General features: G+C 49.9%; 1 protein-coding gene and 1 long non-coding RNA gene across 3 annotated transcripts in view; one reads left to right on the top strand and one right to left on the bottom strand.

Moving 5' to 3' along the window:
* Positions 1-2,714: 2,714 nt before the first annotated feature.
* Positions 2,715-7,101, bottom strand: LOC140628815 (uncharacterized). Its single transcript, XR_012026763.1, has 3 exons — positions 6,901-7,101; positions 5,074-5,231; positions 2,715-2,887 (listed from the first exon to the last, which is right to left on the bottom strand). It is a non-coding gene; the product is annotated as an uncharacterized lncRNA (long non-coding RNA).
* A 6,352-nt stretch (positions 7,102-13,453) lies between these two features.
* Positions 13,454-25,913, top strand: part of TBL1X (transducin beta like 1 X-linked) — a 211,974-nt gene continuing 199,514 nt past the window's right edge. Inside the window, exon 1 of one of the 2 annotated variants that reach the window (XM_072815348.1) lies at positions 13,454-13,597. The gene's annotated coding sequence lies outside the window, so the exon portion shown is untranslated. Of the gene's footprint in view, positions 13,598-15,226; positions 15,354-25,913 lie in introns of those variants that run through there. The other variant, XM_072815347.1, reaches the window with a different exon arrangement.

Raw genomic sequence — 25,913 nt, 5'->3', positions numbered from 1 at the left:
TTTCCAAGCAAGAGGGAAACCACACGTGAGAGGCGAGATCAAATCTAAGAGATAACTAAACCTGCACACGCGCCGCAGGTCTGCGTGGGGCCACGTCCAGATCCCCGGCCTCGGAGCTGGTGTCTGGCCAGCTTGTGGGTGTTTTCGGTGGAAAGACAGTCGTCTCATCCGTGGGTCATTCGTGCCAAGACTCAGTTGGACCAAAATGTACCAGGAAGTCAGGACTTCAAGGATGCTCGTTGCCCACAGCCTGCGACACACACATCCCCACCCCCCACACACACCCCCATCTACCTGGGGCTGCCTAAAGAAGGAAAATGGAAAAAAAATAAAAAATAAATTAAAAAAATAAAAAAAAAGAAGGAAAATGGAAACCACTAGATGCCTGCAAGCAGCTACAGCAGCTGGGGGTGGGGGCTGCAAGCACACAGGCGGCGAACCCTGTGGCGACAAAGGCCACAGAGACTTCTGAGCGCCGGCCACGGTGCGGGTTTCCCCGGCGGGCGGTCCTAAGTGAAGGTCGCACGTGTGTATGTGACAAGAGCCAGTGGAATCCGCAGAGGCAGAGAGAGAGTTTCCCTGGCCGAGGACGAGGCCCAGCTGCCCGAACGCCCGAGGGTCCCCAGGGGTCCTCAGTCCCCCCCGAGGCCAGACTGCTGGCCCGCGCCCTGGCCAAGGACAGGACCAGGGTCAGGGAGCCCGCGGGACAGTGAGCGGGAGCCACTGAGCAACGGGTGCATTCATTACCCCACCCCGCCTCCTCTTCCAGTCCCTGGAAGTGACACACGCCCAACGTCATCAGGGGCTGGGAGAGGCAACAAGGAGCTGCGGCCACTGGTGCGGGCGGCGGGCCCGGGGCATCGAGCTGCTCGCACCCTGGCTGCGGGGAAGCCCTCCTGCGCCTGCGGAGGAGCCCGGGTGGCCACGGCGTGGCACCCCAGGAGACCACCGTGCTCGGGCGACAGCGTGTGGAGAGGACAAGAGACCCCACTCCAAGTCAGAGCTCTGCCTTCCTCATTTTTATTTTTATTTTTATTTTTATTTTTATTTTTATTTTTATTTTTTTCTTCCTCATTTTTAAATGCTATTTTATTTGGGGAGGGGGGGTACTAGGGGCTCCCAAACAGGACAATTTTGTCCGCCTCCACCAGGGACCCTGGTCACTGAATGGAAACACTTCGCGAGGAGGGGACGCGATTGGCACGCATGGGCTCGAGGCCGGGCCTGCTGCTCAGCGCCCTGCCAAGCACAGGAGGCCCCCCAGCAAAGGATGACCTCCAGATATAAGGAGGGTTGTGCTGACAGGGAGGAAACCCTAGGCCTCGAAGCGTGTCCCAGGGGGCAGCATGGGCGTCACCTCGGAGCTGGCGAGAAGTGCCGTCTGGGGCCCACCTCAGCCCCACACCCCTGCAGCTGGACCCCGGCTCCCAGGTGGCAGGGCAGGGGGTGGGCTGACCACACAGAGCAGCACGGGGCCTGGACGTGGGGCGCCCCGACACACCCTGGGCACGGGGCAAGCCTTCCTCCAAAAACATGACAAGTCACAAGAAGGGAACCTTGATGTTCTCCTCCCACTGTTTCTACCTGAGGCCTCCTCAACTCCCATCCTTGCCGCCCGCCTTCCCCTCATGTCCTCTGTCCGCCGGGTGTGGGGTGGGTTTTTAACAGCTTCACTGACCTATAATTCACATACCGTCGAACTCATCCCTGCAGAGTGGACACTTCAGGGGGTTTGTGCCTTTGCCGGGGTGTGCAAGCACCATCCGGCTGCTGGGCATTCTCACTTCGAAAGGAAACGCGCTGCCCATCAGCGGCGCTCCACGGTCCCCGCTGGCCCGGCCCCTGGCAACCACTAATCTGCTTTCTGTGGCTGAGGATTTGCCTGTTCTGGACATTCCATATGCTACAGGCGGGGTTGTGGAACCCCCGAGACTCACACACGGGAGCCCTAATTCTCAGCACCTCAGAACGTAACCGAATTTGTACATAAGGTCTTTAAAGAGCTGATTAAGGTGAAATGAGGTCAGGGGGATGGGCCCTGAGCCCATCGGGCCGGTGTCCTTGCAAGAAGAGGAGATTAAGACGCAGACACACACAGAGGGATGACCACGTGAGGACACTGCGAGGAGGTGGTGTCAGCATGCCAAAGAGACAGGCCTCAGGAGGATCTGGCCCTGCTCACACGCTGAGTTTGAATTCCAGCTTCCAGAACCGAGAGAGAATCCACTTCTGTTGTTCAAGTCGCCGGGTCTGTGGTGCTTTGTTCTGAGAGCCCTAGCAGACTAACACGTGGTATAAATAGAATCGTCCAGCTCGCAGCTTCCCTGCCTGGCCTTCTCTCATTTTCCATCTGGTGGCCACCCCTCCTCCACCCCGTTCTATCCCTCACTGTCCTCCCTTCCCCCTCTCTCTTGGGGGCTCATCAACTTTCTTCTTTGGAAAAGCTCTAGTTCCTGGCCACTACTGCCAACCAATCCCAACGGATGCGGATGTCCTGGGGACAGCCTTTGGACAAGCCTCAACTATTGTTGAGGCAGAACCAAGATGCTAAGTTGATTTTTAAGATGTAAGTTTATACATGATCTGAACCTAGCGACTCAGAAACATTAGTTGTGGCATTTGCGAACTCATTTATCTACCACTCTCATTTTTTAGCATTGAAGATGATTTATTTCTAGTTCTTCTTATAAATGACTTGATATTTTCACCCACAATATTTTGGATTATATTCAAGGCATATCATGAGCATTTTCATGCAATTTACTGTTGCAAATAAAGAAATCACATTCCTTGGTTTGTAGCTGCAGTAGGATTTGTGATCCTGTGTTTATATATCTGATAAATTCAAGGCAATTCTTGGATCTGGATAAAGCAGTCAGGATTCAGCCTGAGAAAAAAACAACAAAAAATACATGCTAAGAGATTTATTGCAAGGAATGGGCTTGTGCCATTGTTGGGGATGGCTAGGCATGCCTGAAATCTGTAGGGCACGCACTTAGGAGGGGCAGGCTAGAATTCTCTCAGAAATTCAGTGAAACTGCTGTCCCCTGGAGAAATTTCTTCATTTTTGGGAAATCTCAACCCTGCTCTGCAGGCCTCTTAGTTGATTGCATGAGGCCCACATCGATTACTCAGGATAATTTCCCCTGCTTTAAGTCAACTGATTATGGACCTTAATCACATCTAGAAAACACCTCCATGGCAACATTTAGATTAGTGTTTGTAGTGGGTTGAATTGTGTCCCCTCCAAAAAATCCTAACCCTTGACTTTATTTGGAAAAAGGGCCTTTGCAGATGGAATCAAGTTAAAATGAGGCCATACTGGATTAGGGGAAATCTTACATCCAATGACTGGTAATCTCTTAGGGAAAAGAGGCAGAGATTTGGGTACACACACACGCGCGCGTATACACAGGAAGAAAAAAATCCATGTGAAGATAGTGGCAGAGATCAGAATGAGGCAACTGTAAGCTTAGGAACACCATGCATTCATTGCTGGCTACCACCAACAGCTGGAAGAAGAAAAGAAGGATGCTTGGGGTTCCTGGGTGGCTTAGGTGGCTGAGCATCCAACACTTGACTATGGCTCAGGTCGTGATCTCACACTCATGAGTTTGATTTTCACAATGGGCTGTGCACTGGATGTGGAGCCTACAAAAAGAGAAGAAGAAGAAGAAGAAGAAGAAGAAGAAGAAGAAGAAGAAGAAGAAGAAGAAGAAAAAGAAGAAGAAGGAGGAGGAGGAGGAGGAGGAGGAGGAGGAGGAGGAGGAGGAGGAGGAAGAAAAGAAGGATTCTGTCCTAGAGCTGTCAATGGGAATGCTGTCCTCCTGACATCTTGATTTCAGGTTTCTGGCCTCCAGAACTGTGAGAAAGTAAATTTGTGCTGTTTAAGCCACCCGGTTTGTGGTCTTGTGTTACAGCAACCCTACTAAATGGACACAGTGTTTGAGTAAATAAGTGTGGACTTAGCTTCGCCAAGTGGACATGTCAAAGGACCATGACATCTGCCTTCCCTTCCCATCCCTCTAGTCTCACCACCTGTCCTCCGCTGAGCTCATATTCCAGTGAGCAGAAAAGACAACATGAACAAATGAACAAGAACACTTGAGTATGTTGGCCCATGAGACACGTGATGGAGATGGAGGGGGCGGCCCGCATCCCAACAGAACCTTTAGTACCCTGATGGGCCAGGAAGAGGCAGGGCAAGGAGCAAACCCTGCAGGAGAAACAGCAGGTGTAGGAGTCAGGCACAAACAGGAGACATTTCCAGAACAGCATGGCCCAGGGCGGCGGTGGGATGGCAGTGTGGACGTAAGTGCAGGCAATGTCAGAAGAGCGGTTCTCCCACCACTTACTAATGTTTATTTTTTCTCTAAGTACACAAGAAATCCATGTGTGTATATGTCTTCTGTCTATACGGCTTGAATTATTTTATACACACAGTTTTCCTGATCCCTGCCCAAGACCCGTTCTCTCTCCCCACTCTTCACAGAGATTCTCAAGTGACATCATTCTCAATTTCTTAAAAAATGTAATTGTGTGTCTGTGATGATACAAAAATGTTTTACATCTAAAGATAATGCTCTCAGGTCAACTGAAAGCATTGTAATGTGTTTAAGCAAAATTTTAAATTTTATTTTATTTTATTATTTTTTAAAAAGATTTTATTTATTCACTCATGAGAGACACACAGAGAGAGAGAGAGAGAGAGGGGCAGAGACACAGGCAGAGGGAGAAGCAGGCTCCATGCAGGGAGTCCGACGTGGGACTCGATCCCGGGTCTCCAGGATCACACCATGGGCTGAAGGCAGTGCTAAACCGCTGAGCCACCCGGACTGCCCAAATTTTTAAATTTTAGAGCAGTTTTAGAGTTATGGAAAGCTAGGGCCGAGAGTTCTGTTTACCCTTCACTCAGTTCCCCTACTGACAACGCCTCACCTCCCCATGGTTTACAGTCAACCGCGCTCCAATGCTATTGCCCAGACTCCAGACTCTATCTGCATCTCCCTGGGCTTTCCCCTAATGTCCCTTTTTCTGACTCATGTCACACCCAGGATACCACATTACACTTACTCATCATGACTCCATAGGCTCCTCTGGGCTGTGAGAGGCTCTCGTCCTTCCTTGTGTTTGATGACCTTGACAGTTTTGAGGAATGTGGGTCGAGGCGTTTTGTAGACCGTCCTTCGGTTTGAGTTTGTCTAATGTTTTTCGAGGATGAGATGGAGCTGCTGGGTTTTTGGACAGTCTTAAGTTTTTATTTACATTTTTTTACATATACAATGCCTCCGTAAACATTAAGATCTCTTAAAACCAGAACTGCATGTGTAGTGCGGGAGCTGTCCTGCCTACTTTTGTCCTCTTTGTATAAAACCACAGCAAGCTTGGGGAGGTGCAGCCATCATTTCATATTCTTAGCTCACATATGAAACCTTCCCATTTTCGACTTTTACCATTCTGGGTAGAACTTTAGCATCTAAAAATTCAAACCACCTTGGGATTATCTACTCATTTGGAAAAGCTATTTTAGTCATCCAAGGGGATCTCTGCACAGGCAAACTACCCTTTGGGGAGCATACGTTTTGTTTTTCCATTCCAGAAAGCATTCCTTACTTCCGAGCTCTTAGGCTCTGCTCAGACAGTTCCTGGGAAAGCCTCTGTCTGGTCATAGTAAGCCCCTGGCCGGAGCACGGATGGCCATGTGCTGGTGGGGGCTGCCGGGAGTGGGGGGGAGTTTTATCTGAGAGACTTATTTATAGAAATGTGACTCATTCTCATTATTATCTCAAAAGTACATTAAAATGATCACTCCTTTCCACACTCCCTTAGGGACATTTGAAGAATTTTACATGACATATTTCTGATCTTATCAAGCGGCTATGATCTAGTCAAAATAACAACAAACAAAAAGACATATCCGTATGCAGGTACTGCAGGAAAGCCCCGTGCTGTCATTTCATTGAGATTTTATAGTGTTTTCCTCCAATTCTGGATTTTCTTTCTTCCTTTTTTTTTTTTTTTTTTTTTTTGGTTTCTGAAGTCGATTTTATTGAGGTGTAATGTGAGTATAGTCAAGCCCACCTTCCAGAGTCCAGGCCTATGAGCTCTGGCCAACATTTGCAATGACGTAAGCAGCACCCAAATCAAGTGAACAGCTTGGTCACTGCCCCCACCACAGACACACAAAACTGCCCCTTAGCCCTCTGTAGTCGATGTCTTCCCTGACCCCTGACCCCAGCAAATAATCATCTCAGTAGTTTTGCCTATTGTAGAGAGCCAAGTGCTGTAAATGGCATCAGGGGGACCGTTGGCCTTTGAGACTGGCCTCACCGTGCGGCACATCCACGTGCAGCGTGCGGCCGGAGCCCGTGTCCTGCTGGGGCCCGTTAGCGCTCCAGGGTACGCGTGTGCTCGGTTCCTTGATCCGATCCTCCATCCCAGGACATCTGGGTTGTTGCCAGCTTCTGGCCACTCTGAATAAAGCTATTTGTAGACACATTTTTGCGTAAACCTACGTTTTCCTCTCTCGGGTTTGTACCCAGGAGGGGGTGGCTGCGGTATATGCGATGCGCGCAGGACACACGTCTGATCTTATCAGGTGGCTGTTCGTTTTGTAAAAACAACATCAAAAAGACTTGATGGCAAAGGCAGTGGAGAGAAGGCAAACGTTCCACCTCCACTCGGTTTCACCTGTGCTTTTCTTGAAACTGCTGGGGTTCCTTTGTCGCTGCGGTGTTGTGCTTCTCGACGTGGGAGAGGAGTTTTGTGCGGCAACTATTTATAAAGCCGGCCTCTCTGGCAGGCTTGTTCTCTCCAGCCAGCTTTAAACACTCCAGGCAGAAGCAGAAACAAAGGGAGGGGGGAAAAAGCACATAATTTCTTATAACAAAATATTCTTACCGAAAGAGAAGGGGAGGAAGGACGGCCCGTGGGAAATGATAATCTCCTGTTAGCTCGTCGCTCCGATGCCCGCGTATTATTTGGGCAGAATTGGAGCTCTCGCCTGTCCTGTGCACTTTGAGGAGACCTGGGCCGTGTTTTCCGTCACTGTTTTGGGTGTTGCTGGGTGGGTGGACTGTGAAATTATTCACTGATTCACAGGCAACGGGGTTAATGTTAGAAAGACCATGGGTTTTGGAGTCATTTGAGGGATTTGAGTTGGCTTTGCCTCTTTTTTTTTTCTGAATTTTATTTATTTATTTGAGAGTCCCTTGAGAGAAGCAGGCTCAGGGACTCTGCAGAGGTGACTGACTGGAGAAGCTTGCCATGGAGAGATTGTGATGGCAGCCAGGGGTCGGCCCGATCGCATCACCAGGAGGACGTCTGCGACTGGAAGAGGGAGACCGAATGGCAGGTGGCAGTTGTGCGATGTCAAGAGGACAACACCTGCAGGAGGTGCCACGGGATGTGGGCTCTGGATGCTGGGAAAGGCAGGGACACACGGCTGTCCCCCGGACCTCCAGGAGGCCACCACCCTGCCACCACCTTGGTATTAGTTAGCGCTGTGGTGCCCAGGGGGACTTGGGGCCTCCACAGTGGTCAGATCACACGTTGGTTTGAAGCCACCAGGTGTGCGGTAATTTGTTGCAGCAGCGATTGGAAACTGGTACAGCCACTAACCGGGGACTCAACTTGCAACCTCTGTAAAATGGATATGATCCTAATTGTATCTCCGCACCCATTTCCTAGGTTGTTATGATGATCGGTGAGGTCATCTTGAAAACGTTTAAAAGCTGTGAGAAAACTCTGTTACATAGAAAAAAAATGTGGAGTTCCTATAGTCTCGGTTCTTCCTTTGCCCACCACCGTGTACGCCTATCAGGGTAACATTTAATTTTGCTGAGTCTTTTCTGATGACCTTTCGTCTCCCCAAGTGGATGGCTGTGCCCTAGCCGCAGGCACTTATGCTCTTCTAGAATACATCAACATCACTAACAGGATGAGGCTGGTCCCTAAACACAATCTGTGCTTGTTTTCTACCACGATTGTCCTTGTCTTTTTTCTTAAATTAAAAGTGCTTTTTTTTTTTTTTTTTTTTTTTAAGCATGGATACCAACAGGGCTTGAACCCACGACCCTGAGATCCTGACCTGAGCCGAAATCAAGAGTCAGATATTTAGCCAACTGAGCCACCCAGACGCCCCCCTAAAAAGTGCCTCTTAATTTAACGTATTCTGAAAAATCTGTTGAAAAAAAAAAAAAAACAACACTAGAGTGAGGATTAAAAATCTTCATAGGGAAAAGTTAACAAGTTATGTGAAGAACCTTGACTCATTCGGTCTCTCAGAAACAAGGGTCAACAAACTTTCTGGAACCTGCCAGACAGTCGGTGTTATTCATGCTTCGTGGGCCACAGGGTATGTAGCAGCCACTTAACGCTGCCATCAGGGCGCTGGAAGCAGTAAAGGGTTGGGCGTTCTTGTGTTGCAATGGAACTTGATTCATGGGCACTGAAATTCAAATTTCAGATAATTTTCACATGTCACCAGGTATCATTCTTCTATGGATCCAGCCCTCCCCCCACCCCCACCCCACCCGCCATCCTTTAGAAAAGGTATCCTTAGCTTGTGGGCTGTCCAGACAAGGTATAGGAGCTGTCATCTGCCAACTCCTGTTGTAAATCAGATGCTCCATCAGGGCAGGGAGCTTCAGCTCCCTGGGGAACTCCTCCTTTCCACGCTTGGTGCCACGTGCCCGGCCGGTCAGATCCGGGTCCCCGGGGAGGGGTCCGTGGTGGCGGCATGAGGAGTCCTGGCAAGGGGAAGGGCAATAGAGGACCAAGGGTTCCAGCTGACACCTTCTCCCTGGACAGGAAGATCCCAAGGATGGATGTCCGGGGCCTGTGATCGCACACGGGCAGGGACTTGGCCACATTAGGATAGGAGCTCTAATCACTAACTGAAATTCAGCGTTTCAGACGACTGTGACTATATTGCTCTCAGATGAATGACAGCAGCATTAGCAGTATCTTTAATTTGTTACCAATTTGTCACCAAGAGAAGTCTGATGTATTTTTAGAGCAGGTTACAGTTGAAGCAGATTTGGTTTATACTCATCACTATTTTGAAATGACAGAAGTTATTAGAGCCACTTCTAGAGCTTACTGTTGGAAGTATTGGGAAAGAAGCAGCACGTGCATGACTGTATTAGAACTCTAAAAAATATTTGATGACTGTATTTTAACAGAATTGGGCCTCTCTGTAATCCTATGCAATATTTTATGTATTTTATGCATTTAGAAACAATATTCACTGAATGACTTAAGAAGGTATAAGGGGGGATCCCTGGGTGGCTCAGCGGTTTGGCGCCTGCCTTTGGCCCGGGGCGCGATCCTGGAGTCCCGGGATCAAGTCCCATGTCGGGCTCCCGGCATGGAGCCTGCTTCTCCCTCCTCCTGTGTCTCTGCCTCTCTCTCTCTCTCTATGTCTATCATAAATAAATAAATGAATCTTTAAAAAAAAAAAAAAGAAGGTATAAGGCATAGAAATGGTTACAAACCCCCTTCCCTTGAACCTTTAACCTCTTAGGTTCTGTCTTCTCCTCTGAATTTTGGAGATAAAAACCCCTGCCCTGCAGCGTTACTGGGAGAATCAGATCCGATATCCTGCATGAACACCCCCTACCAAATGCAAGGTGTTCTCAGTATTCAAATGATGTGAACTGAATGTGACATCCCAAATGGAAAAAAAAAAAAAAAGCAACAACTCCCATGCATTAGTCTCCTAGAGCTGGCATAACAAAGCACCGCAGCCTGGGTAGTTGAAAAAGAAATTTATTTTCTCACAATCCTGGATGCTAGGAGCTCAATAGCAAGGTGTCTGTCGGATTGGTTTCTCCTGGGGCCTCTTTCTTTGGCATGTAGAGGCTGTCTTCTCTTAGTGTCCTCACATGGTCTTGCCTGTGTGTCTGTGTCCTAATCAAGTTTTCTTACAAGGACACCAGTCACATTGCATAAGGGCTCTCCCCTAATGACTGCATTCAACTTATTTACCACTTTAGAGGCTGTATCTCCTAGTTGGGTCATATTCTAAGGGAGTGGGGTCTAGTGCTTCCACATAGGATTTTTTTTTTTTTGGCTGGGAGGAAGACGCAAAATTCACCCCATACCATCATATTAAAAAAAAGACTGGTGCCTATCCAGATCAAGAGGAACAGAGGAGTCTGTCATCACATCCACGGCAGGTGAGGGACCTCTTTGTCCTCTCTCCTGTTCACTTCTGGTAACAACTCATGTGCGACCACCTGCCACCACCAGCTCCTTTCATAGTTTGTTTTCAGTCTCTCTAAGGAAAATTGGAAGCAAACCCCAGAGCAAAGAAAGGTCCGAGGTCGTTACATAAAGTTGGAAAGCACACATACCCAACAACCCCTGCCCCGCTCCCTTTTTCATAAGCAAAGATCGTGGTGGGCACTTACTCAAAGTTAAGGCATGCTCTGTGAACGTCAAGGAAGGCTCATTGTGACATCCAGCGTGTCAGTCTCGGAATCTCAGGGCTTTCTGAAGGGGCCACTCATGGAAACAAATCTTGGCCTATGTGTTAGGAATCTTTGAAAGTCAGATGAGCCTAGGGGATACTGGTACTGGAGTCAATAAAAACTGGACATTAAGTCTCGTAAGGAGTTTGATACCTCGTCCTACTCTTTTATTTTTTAAGGTTTTATTTATTTGAGAGAGGGAGAGTGGGAGAGCACAAGTAGCGGGAGTGATAGAGGGAGAGGGGGGAAAGCAGACTCCCTGAGGAGCAAGGAGCCCATCAGAGGGCTTGATCATGAAACTCGGGATCATGACCAGAGCCAAAGGCAGATGCCCAACCGACTGAGCCACCCAAGGTGCCCCCAGAATTTTTGTTTTAAAGAACAGTTTTAGATCTACAAAACAATTTAGGGTGAGTGCAGAATTCCCATAGTGTCTGCCTCTCACATACAGTGCTAACATCTTTCCTCAGTGTGGGGGCATTTGTTACAATTAATGAATCAATATGGATAAAATCCATAATTTACATTAGAGTTCACTCTTCCTGTTGTGCAGTTCTAAGTGTTTGGACAAATGTACAATGTCGTGTATCTGCTGTTACAGTATCATTTGGAATAGTTTTATTGCTCTGAAAATGGCCTGTGCTCCAGCTGTCCATCACTCCTCTTCCATCCCCAGAACCCCTGGCATTTGCTGACCTTTTTAGTTTTGCTTTCTTCAGAGCTTCACAGAGTTGGAAGCATTTAGCATAGAGCCTTTTCAGATGAGTGTCTTTCCCTTAGTGACGTGCATTTAAAGTTCCTCCATGTCTTTTCAGGGCTTGATAGCTCATTCCTGTTTATTGCTGAATAGTATCCCGTTGTAGGGGTGTGCCCCACTTTCTCCATTCACCTCCTGAGGGGCATCTAGGCTGCTTTCCATGTACAGCCATTATGAGTAAAGTCATGATAAACACCCCCCTGCGGGGTTTGTGTAGACACAAGTCTTCAACTTAGTTGAGTAAATATGTGGGAGCACAATTGCTGGATTATACGGTAAGACTGTGTCTAGCATTTGGAAAAATGCTAAACTGTCTTCTGAAGTGGTCACACCATCTTGTATTCCATGGGCAATGTATGTTGGTCTGCATCCTGTTAGCATTTGGTGTTGTCACTGGGGAGGGAGGGCGGCTGTTTTAATAGATGTGAGATGGTATTTTGTTCTATTTACTTACTTTTTAAAGTTTAAGTAACCTCCACACCTGGTGTGGGGCTCAAACTCACAACCTTGAGATCAAGAATCACACGCTCCTCGGCTCCTCCTACTGAGCCAGCCAGGTGCCCCAGTATTTTGTTTTAATGTGCAGCTTCCTAGTGATATATGATGTTCAACATCTTTTCATATGCTTATTTGCCACTTGAGTATCTCTTCCAGGAAGTATTTCCAGATCTGTTGCCCGTTTTTAAAATTAGGTTGCTTTCTTATTGAGCTTTAAAAATTCTCTGTAAATTTTGGATACAACCCTTAATCAGATATGGATTTTGCAAATATTGTCTCCCAGGCTGTGGCTTGTCTTTTCATTCTCTCAATGGGGTCTTTTGCAGAGTAGATGTTTTTAATTTTGATGTTCAACCTAATAGTTTTTTCTTTAATGGATCATGCTTTGGGGGCTGTATGTAAAAACTCACTGCTAAACCCAAGGTCATCTAGATTTTCTCCTATGTTACCTTCTGGAAGATTTATAGTGTTGCCTTTTTACATTTAGACTTATGATTCATTTTGAGTCAGTTTTTGCGAAAAGCACAAGGTCTATAGCTAGAATATGGTGGTTTTTTCTTTTTTTCTTTTTTTTTTTTTTTGCATATGGAGGTCCAATTGTTCTAGAGAACCATTCATTAAAAAGGATATTCTTTCTCCATTAAAATGCCTTTGCATTTAATTTCGTCAAATTAGTTGAGTATATTTGCGTGGGCTCCTCCTGCCTTTTAATTAAAATTTTGGCTACTGTTTAGGGGGAAATACTGATAGCATTTGTTGCAAGCAGGCTCTTGTCAGCTCCCTCCAGCCAGGAAAACCAAAAATAATTGTTTGGCATATAGATAGATCCTGAGCCGCGGATGCCGGTGGAAATCATCGCTGCTCACACTCTCCCTATTAACCTTTAGCTTTTTTCACAATGCAATAGCTCCTTTCCTGCTCTGCTCTATTTCCTGTTTCCCTTGTTTTCTCCCACTTCATAAGACACACACTTTTGAGAGATCTGCAAAACACATGAGATAAAAGAGTCTAATTTACCACCTACCTACCACTCATCTAGCATTTCAGAAAGAGGAAATTTCAGTGACATCATGATAAAGGTAGGCGGTGTATTTTCCTGTCTGGGGTCTTACAGACAGGAAGAGGGGGCCTAGGATAAGCCAGGCTCCCTACTTATGGAAGACCTTTGGGATTGTTGGGACATTACCCAAGAGACAGGATGGATTCTGAGCTCGCTGGCTCACACTGCTACACCAAAGGCCAGCTGTCAGAATCGGCCACACACCGGTGGTCACAGTTGGGAGCGAGGATTCCCACCCCTTTCCTATCCTTTCAATGATTGGCACCTGCCGAGTCATCAAAAGGTCCAGAGAGGCTTTTCACCGAGCTCAGCTCCGAATTTCCAAGCGGCTAACGACCGGCAGGGCTGGCCAGCCCGAGGGCCAGTTTGGGCTGCGCGGCTACTCGAGAGTGTGCGGTAGCCGAGGGCCGCGTCCCCGTAAAGCCGAGAGCTGTAATGATGTCAACTTGTTATTTACTTTCCAAATCTGAATGACTGAGCAAGGCGAAAGGAGAATCAATCAACCACAATGTGACCCTACAGGCGGAAAAAACGCAGCGCTCCCACCAGCAGGCGGTGGGGGAAGGGAAGCACGTGTAACTCGGGCAGGGTTGCATCATGAGCTTGCTCGGGCTTTCTATTGCACCCTTGGTTTTTCGATTGCATGTAATACCTCAGCATCAGTCCGCACAAGCCCAGGGAGCCGGGGAGCATCGAAGGGCAGGCTCCAGGGAAGGCCCCACCACGTCCTTTTGGGGGGCCCTTGAATGGCAACTGATACATAATAAGACACAATCTATTCTGCTGATTCACAATTATGGAGACTGTGTAAGTGTGTATTTTTTATTGATGTGCTCTAATAATGGTGTAGCAACAGTCGTTTTACATCATTGACGTTTTACAGCAGTATTTGGCCGGCTGAGGTCTAGGTCCGCCTTTTTGATGGAGGACCAGCCCCTTAAAAACTCACCTCGGGCCCCTCCTCCCCCCAACAACCTGAACAACAAATGGTCCAGTGTCCCAGAAGGAGCAAGTGAGGTTACAGTTTAAAATGCTGAGTGTACTGGGCTCTGAGCGCAAAGCTCATTAGACACCGAAGGGAGGGGCAGAGTTATCTTCAAATATTCAACAAAGCAGACGCCCCAGTGTGGGGTGGTGGGCGCGGTGCGGGTTTAATGGAATTAAGGCCGCGAGCGGCGGGCAGGGGTCTCCCAGCCGCGGGGTGGAGGGAGCTCTGGGGCCTTGGGTGCGCTGGGCTGGGCCGAGTAAGCCATTGCAACAGAAAACCCTTCGCGGAGCCAGGGGGTGGGGTGCGGTGGGGTGGGGTGGGGTGGGGGGCGGGAGTGAGGAGGCCCGAGAGCCCCGGGCCCCCAGCTCCAGCGCCCCCGCCCTGCCCCGGAGCTCCGCTCCTGGCTTCCCCCTCTGTGTGTCTTTTCTCCGAGTTTCTTTCTCCCCAAGCATTTCTGGCTCTTTCCGGGAGGTGTTTTGCAAAGGTCGAGGCTCCGCCTGAGCCCCCAGCCTCTTGGGAGGGGGGGACGAGGCCTTGGGGGGCCCTCCGAGCCGCGCCTTTTGAGGGAGGTGCACCCTCGGGCAGCTTGCAGGGGGTGGTTAGGGCAGCGGGGCAGCTGCTTTTGGAGGTGGGGGAGGGTAGGACTCTAGCAGTGGTTCGGGTTTCCCTTCCCCCCTCCCCCCCCGGAAACCGCGGGGGTGGTGGCCCGGGTTCCTGTCCCCTCCAGGCAGTGGGGGAAAAGGTTGGGTTTGGGACTAGGACTGCGGGGGGGCGGGTAGGCCGGGTCCCTTTCGTCCCCCTGCAGGCCACGGGGTGGGGGAGGGAGAGGCCCGGGCTCCCCTCACCCACACTAGGCGGGGTGGGGGTGGGGTGCCGAGGACCGAGCCTGGGGTGGGGGGCCGTGCAGGGTCGCAGGCCCCCGCCCCCCAGCAGTAGGGCGGGGGCTGGGTTAGCACGCGGGCCCCCCCAGGCCGCGCGGACTGCGCCCCTCCCCCCGCCGTGGGGGAGGGGCAGGCGGGGACGGGCCCCCCCAGGGCGCCGGGGCGGGGCGGCGCGGACGCGGGTTCCCCTCCCCCCGGCCGTGGGGGAGGGGCCGGGCTGGGGGTTGGGGCGCCGTCCCGCCCTCCGTGCCAGGCGGCCCCCCTGGCAGCCCTCCCGGCCGGGGTCGGCGCGCCGCCGGCCCCCCCGCCCCGCCCGGAGGTCACTGCCCGTGCCGGTCCCTCCCGCCGTCCCGCCCTCTCCCGCCGCCGCCGCCGCCGCTCCCGCCCCAGCCCCCCCCACTCGGCTCTCGGGAGCGAGGAGCCGCCAGCGCCCCCGCCCCGCCGCCGCCGCCGCCGCCGCCGCCGCCGCCGCAGCGCCCTCGGCCGCCATTCGGCACCCGAAACTTTCCAGCGCCCGCGCGTCTCGGGGACTCGCGGCGGCGGGGCGGGGGCGGCCCGGGGGCGGCGCGAGGCTGCTCCGGGCGCCGGGCCCTCCTCGGCCGCGGCACGGGCACGGCCGGGGCTCGGCGGCGGCCGGCGGCAGCGAGGCCGGGAGCGCGGCGGCGCCGCCACAAGTTGCGCGGCGGGCGGCGAGGTGAGTGCGCGGGGCGCGGGCGCGGGCGCGGGGCGCGGGCGGGGGGCGCAAACTTCGGCGGCGGGGGGGTGGGGGGTGGGGGGCGCATGCACGCCCCGCCCGCGCCGCGGGGCTCCGCGCGGCTCCGCGGGGCTCCGTGGGGGCTCCTTCGGGCTCCGCCGGGCTCCTTCGGGCTCCGCGGGGCCGGGTCCCCAAGTGTCCCCGCGGCGGGGCCGGGGTGCGGCGCGCTCCCTGCAGGCGGGACAATGCCCCGGGGCGGCCGCTCCCCGAAGTGCGGGCGCGCGGGGCCGCGGGGGCCGCTAAGTTTGGGGAAGCGCTCGGCCGGCGCCCGGGGTCCCTTTGTCTGGCGCTCCCGGGGCCGCGGGATCCCCGTGGGGGAGGGGCGCCCCATTCATCGGCGGGCGCCGGCCAGCCGGCCCGGGACCGGGGAGCGCGGCGGCGGCAGTGGCGGCGGCGGCGGCGCGGGCCCGGCGGCTGCTCAGTTCGCAGACGCAGAAACTGTCAAGGAAGTCGGGAGCTGCCGGCCCGAGCGCGGGGCCCGGCCCAGGGCGACGTGTGTGTGTTGGGGGGCGCCCCGGCGAGGCGGGGTCTGCAGAGCGCGGCCTGCCGGGGGTGCAGACCTGTTGCTCGGCGCCTGGGGTGGGGGCGCATCCCCACCGGGAGGGGGCGGGGCGCGGCTGGCGGCGGCGACCCGGGGGCGCTGGAGGCCCGCCCGCGCGAGCAGGGCCTGCGCTTCACGTGCGTCGCCGAGCGCGCGGTCGCTCAGGCCTCGGCTCCCACTCCCCGCGCGGCCTGGCATTTTCCGACCCACTGCATTGCAAATTCCACAAAGTTAGCGGTGCTCCCCCCCCCCGCACCCCGCACCCCCCCCCCCCGCCAGTCGGTGCTGCTGTGCAGCAGAACCCACAAACACACACCTCCCCCTCCCACCCTCCCATTGCATCTGCAACTGTTTGTGCTCTGTATTGTCACATGGGGCTTGACCCGACTTTTCTGGATGTTTTTCTCTTCTGATGAGTCGCCGGAGCCCCTGCTTTAACCTGGAAGGGGAGTGGCGGGACCCTAAGGGGGTGGAGAAGTGGGGGCGGGGGAGCTAGGGAGAGCCCTGCTAAGGTCCCAAGTGGGGGCTTCCGGGTAGCAAATGGCTCTTCACCGTTTTACAAAAAGTTTACAACTACTCATTTCTAGAAAAGAGGCGGTGGGGGATGGGGGACCAGAATGTGGAGTATGGCCCAATGAAGACGTTAGGATGACACTTTCATTTTAGAAGATGGTAATGTCTCAGGTGTGCTGCAGATTCTCCTGGAAAAACGCACAGCTGGATAACTAATCCAGGGATAAAAGTTGAACTTCGTCACTTGACCCACTTATTAAAATGGCCCTTAAGGGGATTCCAGCCCTTAACACACACCTGTGGGACAAAAATTAGGATTTTAGGTGTTTGAGTTGCTAGTGTGCGCTGCAGGGCAAGGATCCCTGGATCCTGTGGGGTTGGCTTCTCTTTTTGCTTTTATAGAGAGCTTAATCAGTCCAGTAATTATCAACAACACCCCCATTTACATTTCCCAAACCTCACTCCTCCTGAATGTTTGAAGGTTTCCCTGGGCTGGGTAGGGATGGTGCCGGAGTCATGTGGCGGTTGGTCTTGATCTCATCTTCACTTGTGGGAGCTTTGGGCTCCTCATCTGTGCGATGGCATCTGGAATTTCCCTGAACGGCCTGTCAGGAGGGGCTCAGTGGTTCTAGGGCTTGCAGAGAGGTGGACAGAGCCCTGGAATCCAACTCCGTCTGGACACATAATGCTTGGCTACAAACCCAGCCTTTGTCCCTATTTGGCCTGAACTAGTGAAAGGGCCCACCCTCTTGCGCTCCACTGCTGCAGCTTTTCTGAGTGTCATTTCTATATGTGTAAAAAGAAGAAAAGGAAAATTGAAATCGTGGTACTCACTGTGTATTGTGAGGAAACGTGAAGGAACACGTGTGTACGTTTTCTGAAAACTATAAAGCTGCTTATAAATTTTAGAGTTGCTATTGTGCACGTCGAATAATTGTCTTCACGTTATTTGAATGCCATGCACTGAGGATTTTACAGGCACTTCATGCCCTGTGCCAGCAATGATTATTTCCATTCTGCTGCAGAGAACTGACTTGCAAACATACAGTGGAGGGAGGCTTATCTGATTCCTGAAGCCCGGGTTTTAGGCTTGGTGTTCCTGTTTTCATGCCTACCTAGCATGACTGCTCACATTTGGACATTAAAGCTCTTTATTTATTTATTTAAAGCTCTTTGAATTACATACACACGCCCATGAAGAGAATCTATATTGAGGTGTGTGTACGGATGCAGCCCCAGCTCCCTGGGATCAAGAGACCTTGACCGTAGCAGAGGAATGGCTTTTACAGCTTCATTGTCCAATATGGTAGCCAGTAGCCACATGTGAACATTGAGATTCAAATTAATTTACACTCAATAAAATTAACAATTCTGTTTTTTCAGTCCCTGTAGCCAGAATTCACATACACAATAGATGCCTGTGTCTAGTGGCCACCATATTAGTACAGTTCTGCGGAGAAAGTTCTGTTTCAAGGGTGCTACTTTATAGTTAATGCAGTGAGATATTAATAAAACGGAGTTTGTGTACTCCTTTGTGGAGGAAGGGGAGAAGGTATAAAAGTTTGAAAATAATTAACAGGTAAACCTTTAAAAAAAAAAAAAAAAGACCCATTTCAGCCAGTGATTGACCCAGGAAAGTGATTTCAGCAAATGGATTTTTTTTTTTACTTAAGATTTATTTATTTATTCATGAGAGACAGAGAGGCAGGGACACGGGCAGAGGGAGAAGCAGGCTCCCTGTGGGGAGCTCAGGGTGGGACTCACAGCCTGAGGCAGACACTCAACCACTGAGCCACCCAGGCGTCCCCTCCCCCCTTTTTTCTTTTTCTTTCTTTTTTTAAAAGTAGGCTCCCTGCCCAGTGCGGAGCTTGAGCTGACCACCCTGAGATCAAGAGTCACATGCTCTACTGGCTGAGCCAGCTCGCCCCGAGTGAATGGATTCTTAACCTGAAATTAAGAGCTATGGTTTTGGATTGAGGTGCTTTGGATCAGTTTTGAAATAGAAAAGCGGAACTCCAAGCCAAAGCACCTCCCTGAGTGTTTAACGTTGACTGAGGCAGGTGGCATCTCTGCATCAGTTTCCCCATCAGAAAAGGCAGAGAGCCCTTAGCGAGTCCCCGAGGTGGCCCAACTAGGCAGATCTTGGTGAGCATCGCCTGGGATGCTTGGGAGCCCAGGGTGTCCCCGTCAGCGCGGCCCTTTGTGAGTGATTGCGGGTGTGACCATGTGGGGTGCGTTTAGCCCTGGCTTGTGGCTACCACGGGCTTTCGGCACCCTCCACCCCTTTGTAGTTTAAGTCTTGTTTTGAGGTTCAGTCTCTTGAGGTCAGAATCTTCTGTATTAAAAAGACTGATAGGGAATCTTTCCAACAAAGTGAGATTTCAAAGTATGTTTTTTAAAAAATGGCTCAGTGCTAGGTGTTTCCTGTACACCGGGTCCCTGAGTTAGGATGTTATTTTTATTACTTTGTTGATAATGTCCTATTCACAGTTCTTTGTATTTTTTATAGTAAGGGGTTCGAGATTTTTGTTTGTAGATGAGGATGGGGGAGGGGAAAACCCAAATTCATAACTGTCAGAGAGGTGGCTTCTCAGATCACCCTCTGCCATTTGTCCTCAGTTGCTGCTACTTCCCCAGCGCTCTGGTGTGACCTGTTGGCTTTTGGCTGAAGGTACTTATTAAATACCTGGGATGTCCTTGATGGTCTTCTAGAGGTGGGAGCGGGGGTCCCGCTCGCGGAGGTCCTCGGCGCCAGGACTTCAGGGTCCCCGTGACCTGTTGGGTCAGCCGTAGCCAGGGCTGCCCTAGCTGCTTCCTGCTGGGGCATCCCCGGCAGTGACATGCGACGTGCCACACTGAATGCCTGGCCTAGGTGACGGTCACAGTTGCTCTGGGTGTGAGATGGTGACGTCTCAACTGTGGTTTCCTGATACCTTGCCTTTGTCCCCTCTTTCCCACCCTTTAAAAGAAAATAATATGCAACATCCAATAAGCTGGTAACCATTCACCTCTAAAGACATTTAAAAAATAGTTCCTTTTTTTTTTTTTTTGAAGATATTTATTTATTCATAAGAGACACAGAGAGAGGCAGAGACACAGGCACAGGGAGAAGCAGGCTCCACGTAGGGAGCCCAGCGTGGGACTCGATCCCAGGTCTCCAGGATCACACCCTGGGCTGAAGGCAGGCGCCAAACCACTGAGCCACCCAGGGGTCCCTAAAAAATAGTTTCAATCAGGAAGCAAGACTAGAGTCGTTTTGTAAACGCCTTTTTTTTTTTTTTTCTTAAACTTGGACCAATAAACTCCCCCCACCCCCAGCTATTTTTAGTAGGAAGGAAGTAACTGCGTCCTGAGCGGAGGCTGGATGTGTTTCCCCTTGGGTCTTGCCCTCCTCGGCCCTTGCCTCCTCTCTGTCCTCTCCGCGGGGCTGGCCCAAGCGGCCTGCGCTTGGCCACATTGGCAAGATGAGACCCAACAAAGCCAAAATAAGAGCTGGATGTGGGAAGGGACTAGGAAAGTCAACATGTTTATGTAGGGCAGAGAGCCTGGTCTGAGAAAATGAGCTTCAGGCCTCAAGGGAAAAATTGGCTCCCCGGGGGGCTTCTTGACCGGGTGCGGGGAACCTGACCAAAGAGGGTTGTGTTCCTGTGCGGGCAGGTTCGCGGGGGCATCGCTGCTATGAAATGTTTGTTGATCCGCTGGGTGATCCAAGACGGAAGGAAGCCACCAAAAAGCCGGAATGGGGCAAATTTGAAGTGAATGCACGGGAGAAGAGATTTTTCAGTCTCGCGGAAGAAACCGGGTGCCACGGCGGGTGGGAACAGAGGTGGAGACGGGATGGCACGCAGGTTCCAGGGAGAGACGACTTCAGAGATGAGGGCCGGGGAGATGGTGGTTACGGCAGCTGGACTTGAGCCCCGCGCCCTAGAATCTGGCAGTCAACTCGGGGTTCTCCGAGAGGCCTGTTTTGCCCACTACGTAGTCCTCGCGGTAGCATCGAGAGACATTCGCAGTTGTCACAGCTCAGGGGAGGCGGATGGGGGTGCTCCTGGCGTCTAGGGGCTCTGTGGATGCTGCCAAATATGCATTACACAGGGTGGTCCCCAGCACAAAGAATGATCTGGACCCACGTGCCAGGGGTGTCCAGGTGGGGGAAACCAGCCGTGAGTCCGTCAGTTCACGATCGTGTGTGGGACGGACTCTGTGGCGGGAGGTCAAGGTCTGTGTTCTCGGGGTGCGCCGTCCTTAAGTTAGGGCTGGTTTATATACACGTGTGTATGTGTAGTTTTCTGAATCACCGTATGATGACGCTATCGGCTCTTTCAACGTAGAGTTCTATGAACGTCAGCACATGCATAGGTTTGTCTAACCAGCACCAAAACGGGGATACAGAACAAGTCCGTGGCCCCCAAAGTGTCTACAGTGCCGTCCCTCTGGCGCCCTGGAGTCACCCCCCCCCCAGCACTAACCGAGGAGCTGGCTGGGCTGCTGCACCCCCAGGTCCTGGTAGGTGCATTTCAAGTCCGGATCGGTGCCCCCACTCTCCCAGGACCCTCCTTTGTTGTTTCTCTCTGATGCCACGTGAACTTCACACTTTTGCACGCTTGAGCCTGTGCGTTTGACTCAGAACAGCAGGGTTTGCGCTGTGGGTTTCATCAAAAGCAAGGCGAAGAAAGCCTTACTGGTCCTTAATGGTATCTGTAAGCCATGGAGAAAGAATATCAGGTGTCTTGTTGGGGCTGCCAAAGATTTGCTCTTTTCTTATGCCAGTTAATTCTTGCTGCCAAATTAGTCGAAATGGGATGTTTTCTGATGCCCTTTCAGAGAAACGTTTCCCGCATCTTCCCATTGTACTCCCGGAAGACATTTAATATGTGAAACGTATCCGTAGGTTATAAAGTCCCGTCTTCGGTTTCAAAAACAGGACCCACGCGTTGAGGTGTGCAGTTTTGCCAGTGGGGTAATAAAACAAGCTAAAAACATAGAGTTGTATTTGCATTACTTTGTTGTAGGGAAAAAATGAATTTCTGTGTCTGTGCTTTTATGTAGCTGTTGACCTGCAATTTACTTTGGGCCATAATTTTACTTTTTGTGATCTAATAAGAACTGGCATGCTTTCTAGAGGAACTGACTTGGTCTTTTGGCATTTGGCTACTTTCGTCCTGCCCTGGGTGGTCCGCCTGCTTGTGTGAGGTCCTTTAAAACCACGTGTGTCCTCACGTGTGGAGTCAGAGGGTAGGTGAGCTGATCTTGGATTTTTCTATCTCTTGTGTGAGGGCTTTAATTTGGAAAAGGGATGCTATTTGATTGTTGGGTTGGTTTTGTTTGTTTTTAGGAACGGTTATGGCTTATATTAGTGAAAAGTTTAGAGAAACTGATGATTCTTTATGCCCATGCTTTGGCTATTACTTTACCCACTCTTAAAATAGGCACTGTTTAACTTAAGGTTGGTACGTTAGTTACATATTTTACTTAAAACATGCGCACACAAACACACACACAAAATGGCAATTCAGAAGACACTTTGCCCTGTTGGGTGCATCTGAATAATTTTTCCGACTGTTGTAGGTTCCCAGTCTCACCAGACTCTGTAAATTAAGCACAAACAATGCTACGGTACATTTCACAGTGTTTATTCGCGCAAAGGGCATCCTTTGAATTCCTGTGATCGCCTCCCCTCCCCCCACTACCTTGGTGGATGTAGCCTGAAGGCTGAAAAGAAAATGAGAGTTTTCTTCACTTGCTTCCCTGGAACCTGGAGTCTAGAATATGACCCTAAGTAGCCGGCACAGAGTACTTCCATTTCTGGAACACTTGCCAGCAACCCCCAGAGAGAATGCAGAGAGAGGTAGGAGGAGGTAGGAGGGCTTCCACCCTCCCAAGCCTGATTACCTTCCCACTTTCTAAGAAATTGAAAACTTTACTAAAGTCTCCTGAGAGCTAGGTCCCCAGACATCACCCATATTGGAGTGAGCTTAGGACACTGTTCCTTTCCAGAGCGCTTGGTTCCTTCCTTCGGTCGACTTGCTCGCCCATGGTCCTCAGGCTTTACAGGCCCGTGAGTACATCTGGTATTGTTCAGTTCTGCAAACGCTTCTGCTTGTTTGGGTATCCCAATAGGTGGAAAGGAGGACAAAAAGAAGCTTACTATACGTGATGCCATTTCTTAAATCAGAAATAACAAATGCTTTAATACTGTAAGACCGTGTAAATCATTGTAAGAATTGGGAGAAAAATTCAGCATAGCTGAGCAGCGATTTGTTTCTTGTGCAGGGAGTACTTAGGCTTTAACCAGGTCAGCTCTGCTCCTCCAGTTATCCTTGTAATCCTGACATCCATTTGAAGATGAGAGATGAGAAAGAGGAGTAGAAGTCTGTCACCGAAGTCCTGTCCTGCAGAAATCTGTTGCACCAGCATGCAAACCTAATTCCCAGCTTCTGGGTGGTTGCAAAAAAATAAAGAAGTTCCAGGTGGTTGCAGAGTTGTAGGTTGTATTTGGTAAAAGCAGCTGAGCTGAGAATTGATGTCTCTACCATTTGGTTCATTTGGGGAACGGATTAAACTTGGGTCCCTGCCTTAGGTTCTTTTTCCAGCAGAATCCTTATCAGGCACTTGAGTCCCACGCAACTTTAATGCCAAGTCAGTGTTGGTAAAGACTCAAGTATTCAGAATTATCAGCTCCAAAACAGTGATTGCCAGTTCCTGACAGTTGCAGATCGGTCTGGGAGACACGGTTTGGTTTAACTTTTAACTTGGTCATGAAAAAATACCACATCAGATTGGTATTTCTAAGATGCGCGGGTGATTCTACGCCAATTTCAACCATTTCCAGGGATTTGTAGTGGAATGCTTTAAAAAGCCTCGCCAGGAGAAACAACATTCGAGGTGTACCCAGCTCAGAAGTTGATGAAAATAAGAATTAATGATGTCACGTGTCCAGTGCATGACAGAAATTATTGTAGACCAGATGAGAACAAGGCGAGAGGCCTGTGGAAATTAGAGTTGCCTTATAAATTTCATGGGACTCGCTGAAAAATTTCATGGGCTTCTGAGTACATTTCCTTTAAACCAACACGTATTCCCTGTTCCCCGTGGCTGCAGCCGCCAGAGTGTGTGTGCGCGCCTGGGTCTCTGGGTGTTGCGCGCTGGAGAAGCTGGAACCAGATTTGTGTCTTAGCACCAGGTACCTCGGTTGCAGGTGCATGAGGAAGCCTGGGGATAGGGCTGTCCTTTTCATGCATTTCGTGACTCGGCAGTGTTTTCATAATCACTTAATTCTGTTTATCAATCAGCTGCTTTCATTGGTGGTTGCCCTCAGGGCTCCTGAGAACCAGGCTTGTTGAAGAGACTCAGACTTTAGAGGACAACCCACGTGAGAAGAGGGTGCAGGGACGGATGGGATTGTCAGGAACGTCTTTGGCTTTCTTCAGTTTGGCTGTGTAGTGGTTGGGTCTTTTTCCAAAGACCTCTGTTTCATCGGTCATGGTTGTTATTAAATACATTTTTAAAAATATTTCACAGTAGAGAGGTGTTTTTTTTTTTTTTTTTTCTTCTTCCTCTTTTAAGAGAAAATGTAGGGGGTACCTGGGTGGCTTAGTTGATTGAGCCTTTGACTCTTGATCTCAGCTCAGGTCTTGATCTCAGGGTTTTGAGTTCAAGCCCCACGTGGGGTTTCACGCTGGATGGGGAGTCTACTTAAAAAAAAATAATAATAAAGAGAAAACTCAAAAAAAAAAAAAAAAAAACCTCAGTCGATGGTGTATTACTGATGTCAAGAGAGCAAATAAATATGAACATTAAATTCGTGATTCAGACCACACTGTGGGCTGTGGGTAAGAATCAAGACTTAACTCCACAAACGTAAGGTCTTTTGTCTGAGCTCATTTGCTGAGAATGGTCGAAGGTTTGGGTTTCCTGAGACTAAGTGTCCTCTGCAGGTAGCTCCACATATTTCCACAGCAGTCTGTCTGTCTAACTTGAAATGATTGATAGGGTAGCTTTGGTTTTTCTATGTAATTTTTGGTGTTCACATCTCTTTTTCCCTTTGTGAGTACTGAATTTGCAATGTAACTTTGTATGTAAAACAAAGCCTGGAAGACTTGCAAGTGAATTCCAGAGCCTGCAGGTTCACAATTCTGGTTCACTTCTACATGTCCACAGGCTGCTGAGGGCCACGTGTCACTAACGCTGCTCAGGACCTACGTAGACGTTCATTTGTCTTTTGGTAAAGTGAAGTCTTTATCTCCTACTTAAAAAAAAATTACTTCTCTTTATAGCGATTGAAGGCACCTACTGTACAGGAAAGATTTTTTTTTTTTTTAACTGTTGTGTCATGAGCCTTTGTCTCTCTGCTCCAGAGATCAATACATGGAAGTTCCAGTAGTAGATCATTTATGATTAGCGTCTTGGGAATGTACTTCACCTGCCCCCGCAGCCTGCCGCTTTAAGAAGAAAGAGAAGTTACAGCAAGTATTTTGCTTTTAGCCAGACTCCTTGAGCTATGTCCAGGTCTTGACTTCATATTGCAAGTAGGTCAACCAGACACCAGTGAATCACTTCAGCTTTGAGCCGGAATCCTCTTCTTTATTTTTGGGTAAAACACCAAGAATTATTCATTTGATTGTTTGCCTCCCAAATTACCCTGTGTAGTATTTCAGAGATGTAGCTCAGAAAATGGCCCTAAAAGGAGAGTCTTCCTAGGGGCCTGGACAAAAGTGGATTCTATTTCCTCAGTGCAAACCTCGGATACTGGTGAAGTGCAGATATGCGTGTATCTGTGCAGATATGTATGATTTCTGAGAATATGCGGCCTAGGTGCATGAAGCAGGGGTGCCGGGAAACAGGGCAAATGGTAAAATCCATCAGAACATTAAATTTATGTGTACGCTAACCTTCGAAAGAGAATATAAAAACAAATTAGTTTATAGCTTTGTTGAAGTACCGTTTACATAATTTGTATCAGAGAAGGCAGTTCCTCTTCCTTAGGAAGATTGGGTTATTAAAATTAGCTATCTTCATTTTTCCAGAGGAAAAAAAAATCAATTGTAGTTCAAATAATTGTATGTGAAGCTTTGTAATTGGAAATTTGATGTCAGCAAAATTATATAACCTTGGTTAATTACATTCGTATACTCAACCTAAATATAGAGTAGGATTAGCTCATGGAAATAGTTCATTTTTATCTCAGGCTGTACAGTGCGCATTCATGTAATAGTTTCTAGTTTCATTTTGTTTTATTTATTTTTTTTATTATCCTGGACATGTTTTCTGAAAAGTTACTTAAAACGGGGCTGTATGTTTTTATTTCCCGATTCATGTTTAAATATAAAATGGCACCCAGAATAAGCTGTCCCTTGGGAATTTTGATTTTCTTGGTGGCCTCTGTGTTCGATGCCTGGCACGATACAGGGCTAAGCTGGGGGTCCCAGTTTTTAGCATGACATTTA

Source organism: Canis lupus, chromosome X (genome assembly GCF_048164855.1).
Source record: "Canis lupus baileyi chromosome X, mCanLup2.hap1, whole genome shotgun sequence".
NCBI classification, from domain to species: Eukaryota; Metazoa; Chordata; class Mammalia; order Carnivora; family Canidae; genus Canis; species Canis lupus.
This window is presented reverse-complemented; position numbering and strand designations above follow the sequence as displayed.